A 12,361-nucleotide genomic window follows, 5' to 3' on the forward strand; every position below is an offset into this window, starting at 1 on the left:
TTTTTTCCTTCACAGATGCTGCCAGACCTGCTGAGCTTCTCCAGCAACTTTGCTTTTGTCACTATCCACATTGCTGGTTATGGGAGCTTGCTGTGCGCAAACTGACAGCTGCTTTTCCTACATCACAAGAGTAATGTCGAACATTTCACTGGCTGTGAAGCACTTTGAGATGTCCAACAGTCATGGAAGGAGCTAAATAAATGCGAATCTTTCTTTTTCACACCCTAGAGGCCCGGCCAACACTTGTCCCTCAAGCTACAACTGACAACAGCATGGGTCACTTGAAACTTGGAAGGGCAAAGCCTTGCTGGGGGCAGAAAAACAAAAAGGAACATAGACTAACACAATCACTAAAAGCTGTCTCATGGATTAGCAAGGTCCTAAAATGGCAAATCAAGCAGTCGGGTTTATTTTTAGAGGGATAGAGTTGAACAGCAGAGAAGTTAAGCTAACTGCATATGTACACTGGTTAGACTACACTTTGAATACTGTGTGTAGATTGATCACAGTATTATAAAAAGGATATACAGGCACAGACAGGGCAGAGAAGACTCTAGAAACTTGTGGGTTTGCTCATCAGGAAAGGATTCACAGGCTGGGTTGTAAAAGAAGGCAAGGGGGTGACCTAATAGAAATCTTTAAAATAATGAAAAGTTAATGTTTCCTCTTGTGAGGAAGACCATAACCAGAGGCTGTCAATGTAATACAGTAACCAAGAAATCCAACAGGGGATTCAGAAAAATACTAGTTTATCCAAAGAGTGTTCAGAACGTGGAACTCACTGTCACAGAAAGCATTTGAAGTGAATTTTATATGATTCCATATTATTAGTGGTAACATTTAAGGGGAAGCTAGATAAGCAGTTCAGGGAGTAAGGAACAGAGGATTACTGATGGCACTTTGAGATGAGGATAAATGGGAGAAGGATCTAGTGGAGCACAAACAACAGCACAGACTGGTTGGACTGAATGGCCTGTTTTGTGTTATTCACTGCCGTACCTCCGGTGTAATCCTATGAAAGCTGGCGTGTGTGTGCGTGTACGTATGCACGCGTGTGTGTGCGCGTGCGCACCTGTGGGTGTGTGCGTGCAAATGCGCATGTCTGTGCATCTGTGCGTACGTGTGGGTGTGTGCATGCGCATGTGTGTTTCTATGTGTGCCTGCACATGTCAGTATGTGCATCTGTGGGTGGGTGGGGGTGTGTGCATGTGTGTGTGTGTCTACGCATCTGCACGTATGTGTGGGGATGTGGGTGTATGTGTGCGCGCGCACATGTGGTCATTTGAGTGTGCGGGTGTGTGGATGTGTGAGTGTGTGGGTGTGCGGGTGTATGAGTGAGCGGGTGTGTGGGTGTGCGAGTGCGGGTGTGTGGGTGTGTGGGTGTGCGAGTGTGCGAGTGCGCAGGTGTGCGAGCGCGTGGGTGTGCGAGGGCAGGTGTGCGGTTTACAAAAGATCAGCATTTGCCACTTCTGTCAAATTCCAAGTTGGTGGAAAGCACCAAAGATCACACAGCACCATAAAGGGGAGAACCTGAGGTGGGGGGGGGAGGTGGCAGCATTCACAAGACCGTTTTCCCAATCAAAAGAAAGGATCCACCCTGTGAACTGCAGCCCTACCTTTCCCTGGTGTGAATGAGGTGGAAAGTAGCTGATAGCCATGGCCCCGTGGGCAGCCCCATTGCAGCCCCTTCCCCTGAGAAAGGAGGACATCAGCTTCAACTCCCAGTCCACAGCCTTGCCGCGCTGGCCACTCTGCTCTGCGTCACGTCTTTGAATTCCACCGTTCCATCTGCCTGAGGCTGATCGGGGGGCCAGAGATTTAATTTGAGATGACCAGCTTTCCACAACGACTTGACGACTTGCAATTACTGCACACTTCATACTTGGAGGTGAAAGTAATTGAGGGACGAGATTTACAGACACGGCCAGGATGCAACAATAAAAAGGCCGACACCCAAAGCAAATGTTTGGCCACTGAAGTGAAACAGTGCCGATTAACCCTTTCGTCTACCACAAGTCCTTTCCAAAAAACCTGCTCTGAAACCTTGCTCGGAACCTGAAACAACCTGGCCTTTCCTCCGAGTGAGCACCCACCATGAGTTGCAATTTGTGAGCAGGGCTGTTCACTTCTCTCAGTCTCAAGGGTGCTGAGGGCAAGGCTGGTCCCTATTGCCTACCCCGAGCTGTCCTGGGAAGGAGGTGGTAGACCATCTACTCAGGATAACTCAGCAGTTTTACTTAACCACTTTACAGAATCATTCCAGCACAGAAAGAGGCCATTTGGCCCCTCATTGAGGCAAGAGCACTACCCACTAAGCCACAGGTGACTGCTCTTCATGGTGGTACTTGAAAGGACCTTTAAGAATCCAGCATTAGTGTGGAAATGTTGCAATCTGAATGATTTTCAAAAAGAAACAAATAATCAATCCTATAACTAAAGTAGTAGTAAGTACTAGGGCACCAAATCTCCGTTAGATTGATTAACACAAGAAATGCAAGGGGCTGACAGGGAAGGAAGCAACTTAATGGAACTTAAACAACTTAAGGAAGACTGGCTTAATCAGATTTCGAACAGTGAGGGCATCCACTGGTGCTAAAATCAGGCATGAAGGAAATAGAAAGTTTAGAGGGGAATTTTTTTTTCACCCAGAGGGTGCTGGGGATCTAGAACTTTACTGTCTAAATGGGTGCTTCCTGTTTTATCTGTTGTGTTATGGCACTGATTCCAGCCCAAACAGGCACATCAAGTAGCATCAGCACCTGTGACCTTCCAAAGTTCCCAATCCCCGAGGTCTGATGAAGCCAGTGGATTGTAGACAGTAAGGACTGCAGGTACTGAAAGCTAGAGTCAATAAATGTGGAGCTGGAAAAACACAGCAGGTTAGGCGGCATTGGTGGAGCAGGAAAGTCAATGGCTCAGGCTGAAGCCTTCGTCAGGTCTCAGTCAGATGCTGCCTGACCTGCTATGCTTTTCCAGCTCCACCTTTATTGAGTCAGATGAAGCCAGTCTTGTCTAAGTTGCTTCTTTCACTGCAAGCCTCCTGCACTTCTGGTGTTAGTCAACCGAATAGTGATTCAGCAGCGCAGCACCTACCACTGTCTCAGTTACAATGCTGGTTGTACAATTGGATCAATGATCTAGAGAGTAAGAGTTCAAATCCCAGCATGTCAGTGGGAGATTTTCAATTCAGTTTAATAATGAAGTGAAAAAATAACGAATCAGTGAACAGTAGAAATGCAGAGCAGAGAGGGAGGCCATTCAGCCTAATCCCATTCGCTCTTGGTCTGTAACCTTCCAGGTTATGGCACTTCAAGTGACTGCACAACGTGTGACTCTCCAGTATTAAGGTACTCATGTTGCTTTTAGCTGTGTAATGAAGTGAGTGTTATTTGGTTCAGTCAGCTATGGGTATGTCATGTACAATAAACATGAATAAGCACAGAATCCAGACTACGCATACATCAGTGATATTACAGCAAAGTAAGCAGTATGTTGTTAATAAATTTCAAGAAATCTGTCTCAACAAGAAACCAATCTTTGTGCTATATGCTATGTGAGCTAACATATAGAGCAGCACTTGGATAAGAAACTTAGTCATCGCGTCATGCAGCACAGAAACAGACCCTTCAGTCCAAAGAGTCAATGGCGAACTTGATCCCAAACTAAACTAGTCCCACCTGCCTGCTCCTTCATGTACTTATCTAAGTGTCTTTTAAACATTGTAACTGAGCCCACATCCACCGCTTCCTCAGAAAGTTTATTCCACACACAAACCACCCTCTGTGTAAAAAAAATGCCCGCCACGTCTTTTTTAAACCTTTCTCCTCCCACCTGAAAAATACGTTCCCTCGTCTTGAAATCCCCCATCCTAGGGAAAAGACAACTACCATTAATCCTAGTCAGGACGAAAGGGGTGGTGCCAACAATTAGGACATTCTCACTGGTGCTATGATTGCAAAAATTGGAAAACCATAGGTGTCTATGCTACTCAGTATGGCACTTAGACAGTGACAGCACCGTGCTTTTTACTGTTTAAGTCATGTTGGCTGTGAAATCACTGGACTATAGAACAGGAGGAGGCCAGTCAGCCCCTTTAGAGTGCCCCTTCATTTAATTAGATCTTGACAGAGCTCTATCATCCCGCCACGCCTCCCTCTCAGTTGTCCATTAATCATTTCCCCATTTCAGTTGGCGAAATGTTTCAAGTGAGCACGGCCCCTCACCCACCGACAGACTTTTGGGTGAGAGAGTTGGCCCTTTGTGAGAAGATGTGCTTCCTGATCCAATCTGATTGCTGTTGGTTTTGTCACCCACTCCAGGCATGAGCTGAGATGGAATTATTTCACAGTTTGCAGCTGAATCAGTCACAAAGCTGCTGGTGCTCGTTTTGAGAAGCAGTTGGCATCTGGCATCTCTTCATAGAATGTTTGTTCACGAAGAAAACCCGAGGCTCTACATGAGAAATAGGAGTAGGCCATTCAGCCCCATTATGGCTAATATTCCAATTCAAGTCCATTTTTTGCTCCCAAGCTTTATCCCTCAATTGCCTTCATGTACAAACACTGATCAACCTCAGAAACCGCTGAGCTTCCACAGATTGCTTAGATAAAGAAATCCAAAGATCCACAAGACTTTGAATGAAACAGTTTTTCTTCAACCCTGAAAATATGAACCCGAGTTTCAGAGTTTCTCCCTAAATCATGCACTTTCTTCCTCACACTTACACTCTTAACCTCTAGGTTTCTCTCTCTCTTCCACCTGTCATTCTCACACAGTCTATCTCTCTCTGTCATTTTCACTCTCCCTCATTCTGAACACCCTTGGCAATTGGTAATGGGAACTAAGCACTGCCCTAGGCAGCGTGCCCAGATCCCATGAACGAATCAAACAAAACTTCAACTGGTAAAAGTCATCACAGACTTGCCAGACCATAGGACTGCTCTCTCGTGAGAAAGTGATGACTGGTGGTGGTTTAACCTGAGGGTCATCACACCTCAGGCAAGGGGAGAGATGAAGAACAAGAGTCCCTCAGTCAGTGTGGGAATTAAACCCACACTGTTGGCATCACTCTTTATCGCAAACCAATCGTCAGCCACCTGAACTAAACCATGCTCCTTATGTAAATAAATAAAAGCCAAAAGAACTATGGATGCTGGAAATAAGAAATGAAAACAAAAATTACTAGACAAGCTCAGCAGGTCTGGCAGAATCTATGGAAAGAAATCAGAATTAATGTTTCAAATGCAGTGTCCCTTTCTCAGAACTGACAGTAGCTAGGAAAAGGTCGGTTTTTATGCAGAAGATAGGGTGGGGGGAGGGGAAGGGGATACAGAGTAAATGATAGGTAGAGATAGAGCCCAAAGAGACAGAAGAACGCATAAAAAACAACTCTTTCCTAACTACCATCAGTTCGGAGGAAGGACCTGAAATGTTCACTCTGATTTCTCTCCACAGATACTGCCAGACCTACTGAGCTTTTCCAGCAACTTCTGTTTTTGACCATGTGACCTGAAGCTGCCGTGGGAAGAGCTAAAAAGCAAAGGATGAGAAGAAAGCGAATTGCAGTGGGGTTCAGTCAGGTTTTGATTTCTGATTGGAAAAACAGACTGAGAATTAGTATAAATAGTAAAAAAAAACCAAGGTTGTCTCAGAAGGGACGGGGTTTTGATTTGACAGGCTTCAAACAGATCCTGTTGTTGAGGCCGGTCTCTGAGAATGGAGCAGAGACTGTGTTACTGTGTGCTAAGTCATTGGAAAGAGTGGACAGCTGAATACTTGAAGGGAAGTGGATTCATCAAGATCCAATACTTTTGTTTCAGTGATGTCAGAGCTCACCAGAATATCTAAAGACATCAGAGCAAGGGGTTTTGGGAGATTCTGTGCCATCAGGACTGTCAAGACCTGAGAGAGAGCGAGCGTGCAGACATGTGCTTTGTTGTGTCTATGGACTTCAGATGGAATGCAGCTGCTATGAATATCAGTCAAGGGCCAAAACGACTGGGTTGGAATTGGAAAGACCCTACATAGTGGGGGCTGGGCTGTAAAGACTATGAGTTTGTAGGTGGTGCTTCATGTGTGCAGAAAGTAATGCAACCACGAGGCATATCTCTGTTTCCCTGGCTACTTAAAGTTAAACTTACCTTTTTACTTAAAACATCCTTCACCTGTTAATTAATGGATTGTGTCGATTTTAGTTGGCCTGTTAAGACTTTATAAAAACTGAAATCTTGTCCATTGATTTATTTTCCACTGGCGTAGTAGAGATTCCTTTCACTGTAAAGTTGTCATACCCTGTGAGGATCATAACATGCTCCCAAGGTTAAAGGGTAATGTTAGGAGGTCATCCTTACAGATGAAAGACTGCAGTCATCAGAAAGCAACAGCAAGAAATCTCTAAAACTATGCAGATTGATTTCATACATCTTAAGAATAACCTCAAAGTGAGATGCAGACAGTTGGACTGTTTGCTCAACCTTTTTTTTAATCTACCTGTTTTAAGGTTTTATTTCACACGCTCTGGAGTAGGGGTAGGGACACTACCACTGCACCATAAGACAGCCTCCAGAATTTAGCAATAAAATGGGTTCACCATCTGATACCAGATGCAGACTTTTCCTAAACTTAAGTGCAATTGAAAAGAAATTGAGCTGAGGGACAAAAAAAAACAAGAAGATAACTGTGAACTCTATAAATACACCCACATTTCGATCATGTGTCATAATTCTTGTGCCAATCTCTGAAAAATCTTGGAATCACAGGTCTCCCTTTTAAGCTACAGGTGAGGAGAATTTTTTTTCTCTCTCTCTCAGATGGCCATTAGTCTAAGGAGCTCAACTCCCTAGGCTGCAGTGGAGGGTGGGTCACGGAATGTATTCAGGGCTGCATTAGACAGATTTGTAAAAGACAAGGGAGTTCAGGGCTATGAAGGAGCGTTCAGGAAGATGGAGGTCAGAAAACAACCAAATCGATCATGTTTGTATCAAAAGGTGGAGCAGGCTTGAGGTGAAACAAATGGTCATCTCCTTCTCTTAGGCCCGATGTTGGTGGTGACGGAACCAAGAGGAACGGGGTTAAGTATGTTTTTCCCGCTTGTTGGTTCCCACACCACCTGCCGCAGATCTAGTCTAACAGCTATGGCCTTTAGGACCCAAACAGCTCGATCAGGAGTACAACCAACAGATCAGATCTAAGCTCTGCAGTCCTGCCACATCCAGTTGTGAATGGTGGCAGACAATTAAACAACTCACTGGAGGAGGAGGCTCCAAAACTATCCCCATCCTCAATGATAGAAGAGCCCAGCACATCAGTACGAAAGATAGGGCTGAAGCTTTCACAGCAATTCTCAGCCAGAAGTGCCGAGTGGATAATCTATCTCGGCCTCCTCCTGTGGTCCCCAGCATCACAGATAACAATCTTCAGTCAATTCGATTCACTCCACGTGATATCAAGAAATGGCTGGAGACACTGGATACTGCAAAGGCTATGGGCCCTGACAACACTCCAGCAATAGTACTGAAGACTTGTGCTCCAGAACCTGCTGCTCCACTAACCAAGCTGTTCGAGTACACAGTTACAACACCGGTATCTACCCAACAATGTGGAAAATTGCCCAAGTACGTCCTGTACACAAAAAGCAGGACAAATCCAACCCGGCCAATTACTGCCCCATCAGTCTGCTCTCAATCATCAGTAAAGTGATGGAAGGTGACATCTATAGCGCTATCAAATAGCATCTGCTCAGCGACACCCAGTTTAGGTTCTGCCAGGAACACTCAGCTCCTGACCTCATTACAGCCTTGGTTCAAACATGGATGATTGAGCTGAATTCCAGAAGAGAGGTGAGAGTGACAGCCCTTGACATCAAGGCTGCATTCGACCGAGTGTGGCATCAAGGAGCCCTCGCAAAACTGGAATCAATGGATATCAGGGGACAAACTCTCTGGTGGTTGGATTCATACCTGACACATAGGAAGATGGTCGTGGTTGTTGGAGGTCAATCATCTCAGCTCCAGGACATCTCTGCAGGAGTTCCTCAGGGTAGCGTCCTCAGCCCAATCATCTTCAGCTGCTTCATCAATGACTTTCCCTCCATCATAAGGTCAAAAATGGCGATGTTTGCCGATGATTGCACAATGTTCAGCACCCATTCATGGTTCCTCAGATACTGAAGCAGTCCCTGTTCAAATGCCACAAGATCTGGATAACCCAGGCTTGGGCTGACAAGTGGCAAGTAACATTCCCGCCACACAAATGCCAGGCTATGACCATCACCAATAAGAGACAATCTAACCACCACCCTTAACCATCACTGAATCCCCCACTATCAACATCCTGGGGGTTATCATTGACCAGAAACTCAACTGGACTCACCACATAAACACAGTGGCTACAGGAGCAGGCCAGAAACTAGGAATACTGCGGCAAGTAACTCACCTCCTGACTCCCCAATTCCTGTCCAGGAGTCAGGAGTGCAATGGATCCAATCTCCACTTGTGCAGCTCCTATGACACTCAAGAAGCTTGACACCATCCAGGAATAAGCAGCCGCTTGATTGGCACTACATCCATAAACATCCACTCCCTTCACCTCCAACGCTCAGTAGCAGCAGTGTGTACTATCTACAAGATGCACTGAAGAAATTCACCAAAGATCTTCAGACAGCACCTTCCAAAACCATGACCACTTCCAACGAGAATTACAAGGGCAGCAGATACATGGAAACACCACCATCTTCAAGTTCCCCTCCAAGCCACTCACCATCCTGACTTGAAAATATATTACCGTTCCTTCACTGTCACTGGGTCAAAATCCTCAAATTCCTTCCCTAATAGCATTGTGGGTCAACCTGCTACAGGTGGACTGCAGTGGCTCACAAAGACAGCTCACCACCACCTTCTCAAGGGGCACTTCCATCATTGAGGACGGGGATATTTTTGGAGCCTCCTCCTCCAGTGAGTTTTTTTAATTGTCTGCCTCCATTCACAACTGGATGTGGCAGAACTACAGAGCTTAGATCTTATCTGATGGTTGTACTTATGATCAAGCTGGTTGGGGTCTAAATGCTGGCCAGCAATGTCCATAACCCACAAATGAATAAATAAAATAAACTCGGGAGATTGTCTTTACTGAATGATGCACTTCATTGTTTTCTATAGGTTAGTCTGCATAACGTATACCACAGGGAATGGGTTCATGTTGAGACAGATGTCTTAAAGTTTATTTACAACACTACCTACTTACATGGTTGTAATATCTCAGACTTATACGTACAATTGGAATTCTGTGCTTACTGCCATTACTGTCAATTACATACACATGGCTGACTGAAGATACTACTCTGATTCTATTACACAGAGAAAGCAATTGAAGGTAAGGCAGGTATCTCTTCACTACAACATCACATGTTGAAATGTCATGTAACTGTATTAAATGTACCAGTGCATGTAAAAATAGATTATGTATTTAACAAACTAAAGTTCTGACAGAATGTCAATGGATTTCCAGTCCATGGTGAGCTGTTTGCCTATTGAATGGCAGCGCAGGTTTGTAAGGGAAAGTGGTCTACTTTTACTCCTAGTTTCTGTATTTCCATTTTCCTTGTGTAGCTATATGTTATCATAAATGGCAGATTTTTAAAAACTGTCATTAGGTTCTCTTTATTATTGTGTTATTCCCCCAGTAAAAATTGCAGGCATGTGTTTCTAGGTGGCATTTGCACCAAAAAGGGATAAGTGATGGTGTCATGAGCACTTTGTTTTTTTAGTTTTGTGCTGTTTCAGGAAAAAAGAAAATGGACTGTGGACACAGATGTTGCCTCTTTATTTAGAAAACAATATTCTTTTAATGTTGTAAGCTGCATTTTGGTCTAGTACTGCTTTTTACAATGGAGCTGTCCTCCAAAACTTTTAACCAGTTCCTATACTTTTTACATTAGAGTTGTCCTGGAACTCTTGCGAACTACTATTTAATTCAGGGAGAGATACAGTATTTGCTGTACGTTAGTATAGGTTTGTAGCTTTTAGTTTCAGTTGTGGTTATAGACTTCAGATTTGAGCCTAGACAGATTGATGGATGACTGTTAGGAATTAATATATATTTATGGAAAGTGAGAAACTACAATATGGAACCATTTGGACACTTGTGGGCTGAGCAAAGTGTCAAATCAGAGATCAGAGAAGACAGTGGTTAATGTGTTGATATATTGATCTGTTGGAAAAGCAAGCAAATTTGGGAGAAACAATCCAACAAAGGTTTTTAAAAGAAATAATTGCAGGAAAATCAGAGTTGGAGAAACCTTGGGTATGAGCTGTTTGTTAGCTAGCAACAGCCTCTGGAGTTAATTTGTTGCATATTTTCACAGACCGACATATAAGTTGTCAAAGAAACTTTTAGCAGAAAACAGCTCTCTTTCAGTCAGTAAGAGACAAACATTAAAACAAAATCAACAATCTCTCAGTGAATTATGAGTGAAATCTGATAACCTTTAAAATATCAGAGTTCCTAACTGTTTCCAATCAGAATCTGAAATCAGTTTTAAAAATGTTCCATCATTCAGTGGCTGTTAGAAATCAGATCTTGTCAACAGGAAATCGAAGGAACTGTGAGAAGTCAATCCATTCTATCTTCTTAATTCACACTCTTGATCAACAGGGCTATTATTCCTTTTTTGCCTTTAATTTTTCCTAACCCATAATATCTCTGCACAGCCATGTTGTTTTACCTGTATATGTATACGCGTGTTTGGAATTAAGGGCATATAATTTAAGTAGGTAACTTAGCACAAACTTAATAAAATATAATAACTTAGGTGATAACTAATTTTGTCACTAGTCTAACAGATACTTGTTTATGATCAACAAGTTATTTTTGAGTTTATTGAAGAAAATGGGTGAAAGTCTCTCACCTGCCACTTCAACACCCCACTGTGTTCCCACGACAACACTTCTGTCGCAGGCCTGCTGCAGACTTCCAGCAAGCCTCAGTCCAAACTCCGAGAACAACATCTCCTTTTTTGCTCGAGGATCTTGCAACCTCTAGGACTCAACAACGATTTCGATAACTTTACAGCCCAATTCCATCATTCCATGTTTTTTATTCAGCCCCAGACCTGATCCTGCTGTGGCATGGGTTGCTCTGGCACAGTCACCCATTCTCACCTAGTCCTATTACCACAGTCAATGGGTTGCTTTCAGCACAGCTCACCCATTCTCTCCTACTCTTAGCTCTTTTTTTTATATCACTTATTTAGCTTTTCTTCTGTCCTGGCCTGCTATCTATAATCTCATCACCTACCCACCCCTTTCACATCTCTCTGTCTCTGCAGGCTCCATAAAAAAGTTTTGTTCAAGAGTCATCGGACCCGAAATGTTAACTCTGTTTTCTTCCCACAATTGCTGCCAGACCTGCTCAGTGCCTCTAACAATTCTGTTTCTGTTTCAGATTTCCAGCATCTGCAGTTCTTTGTTTAGAGTCATAGAGTTGTACAGCACAGAAACAGACCCTTCGGTCCAACTCGTCCATGCTGACCAGGTATCCATCCTAAATTAATGTAGTCTCATTTGCCAGCACTTGGCCCATTTCCCGGCAAACCCTTTCTATTCATGTACCCATTCAGATGCTTTTTAAGTTTTATGGAAGTCTCGTGTTCTAGGTAACAGTAATAGAAGAAATTGGCCATTTTGGTGTTTAAATAAAACATTTTGCAACTGCCTTTAGAGCAGGAGGGCCTGATTGCCTGTGCACTCATCCCTTCAGAGTCATAACAGGATAAGTACTTTTCACAAACGCCACACTGCTATTACCTTTTCAGACTTGAGCATTGACTTACTGTCACTAACTAGCTGTAACCACTAACTTTTAATGTTGACTCACTACCAATATGATGTGCTTGGTGGTTTGGTATTTGTTGCATAACAATACCACAAAGAGCCAAGTTCTTATTGAGACAGATGTCTTGAAGTTGATTTGCAACACTAACTATTTAGACAGCTACAATCACAGACCTGCACACAGTCTTGTTTCTGTGCTTACTGACATACATACACAGAGCTGCCTAAATGAAGACACTGTACTGACTCCATTTCACCGAGTGTGACTGAAGACAAGGTCAGATCACATCATAGTGCCATGTAACTGTCTTAAAGGTACAGGCCCATGTGATCTGGAATCTACGCCATAACACAATGCGCATTACAGGCTCTGAACAACATGAGCTCGGACTCAACGTGACAGGGGCGCTGTCACAGCGGACTGTAGGCTAACGGAGTATTTATAATCAAACTAATATGCTTCGTGTGCTCCATTATTAATTCACGACCTCCCAAATACTCCCTTGCCAGAGATCAGTCTGTAACTGATGGTG

Source organism: Rhincodon typus, chromosome 26, assembly GCF_021869965.1.
Source record: "Rhincodon typus isolate 14 chromosome 26, sRhiTyp1.1, whole genome shotgun sequence".
Taxonomy (NCBI): Eukaryota; Metazoa; Chordata; class Chondrichthyes; order Orectolobiformes; family Rhincodontidae; genus Rhincodon; species Rhincodon typus.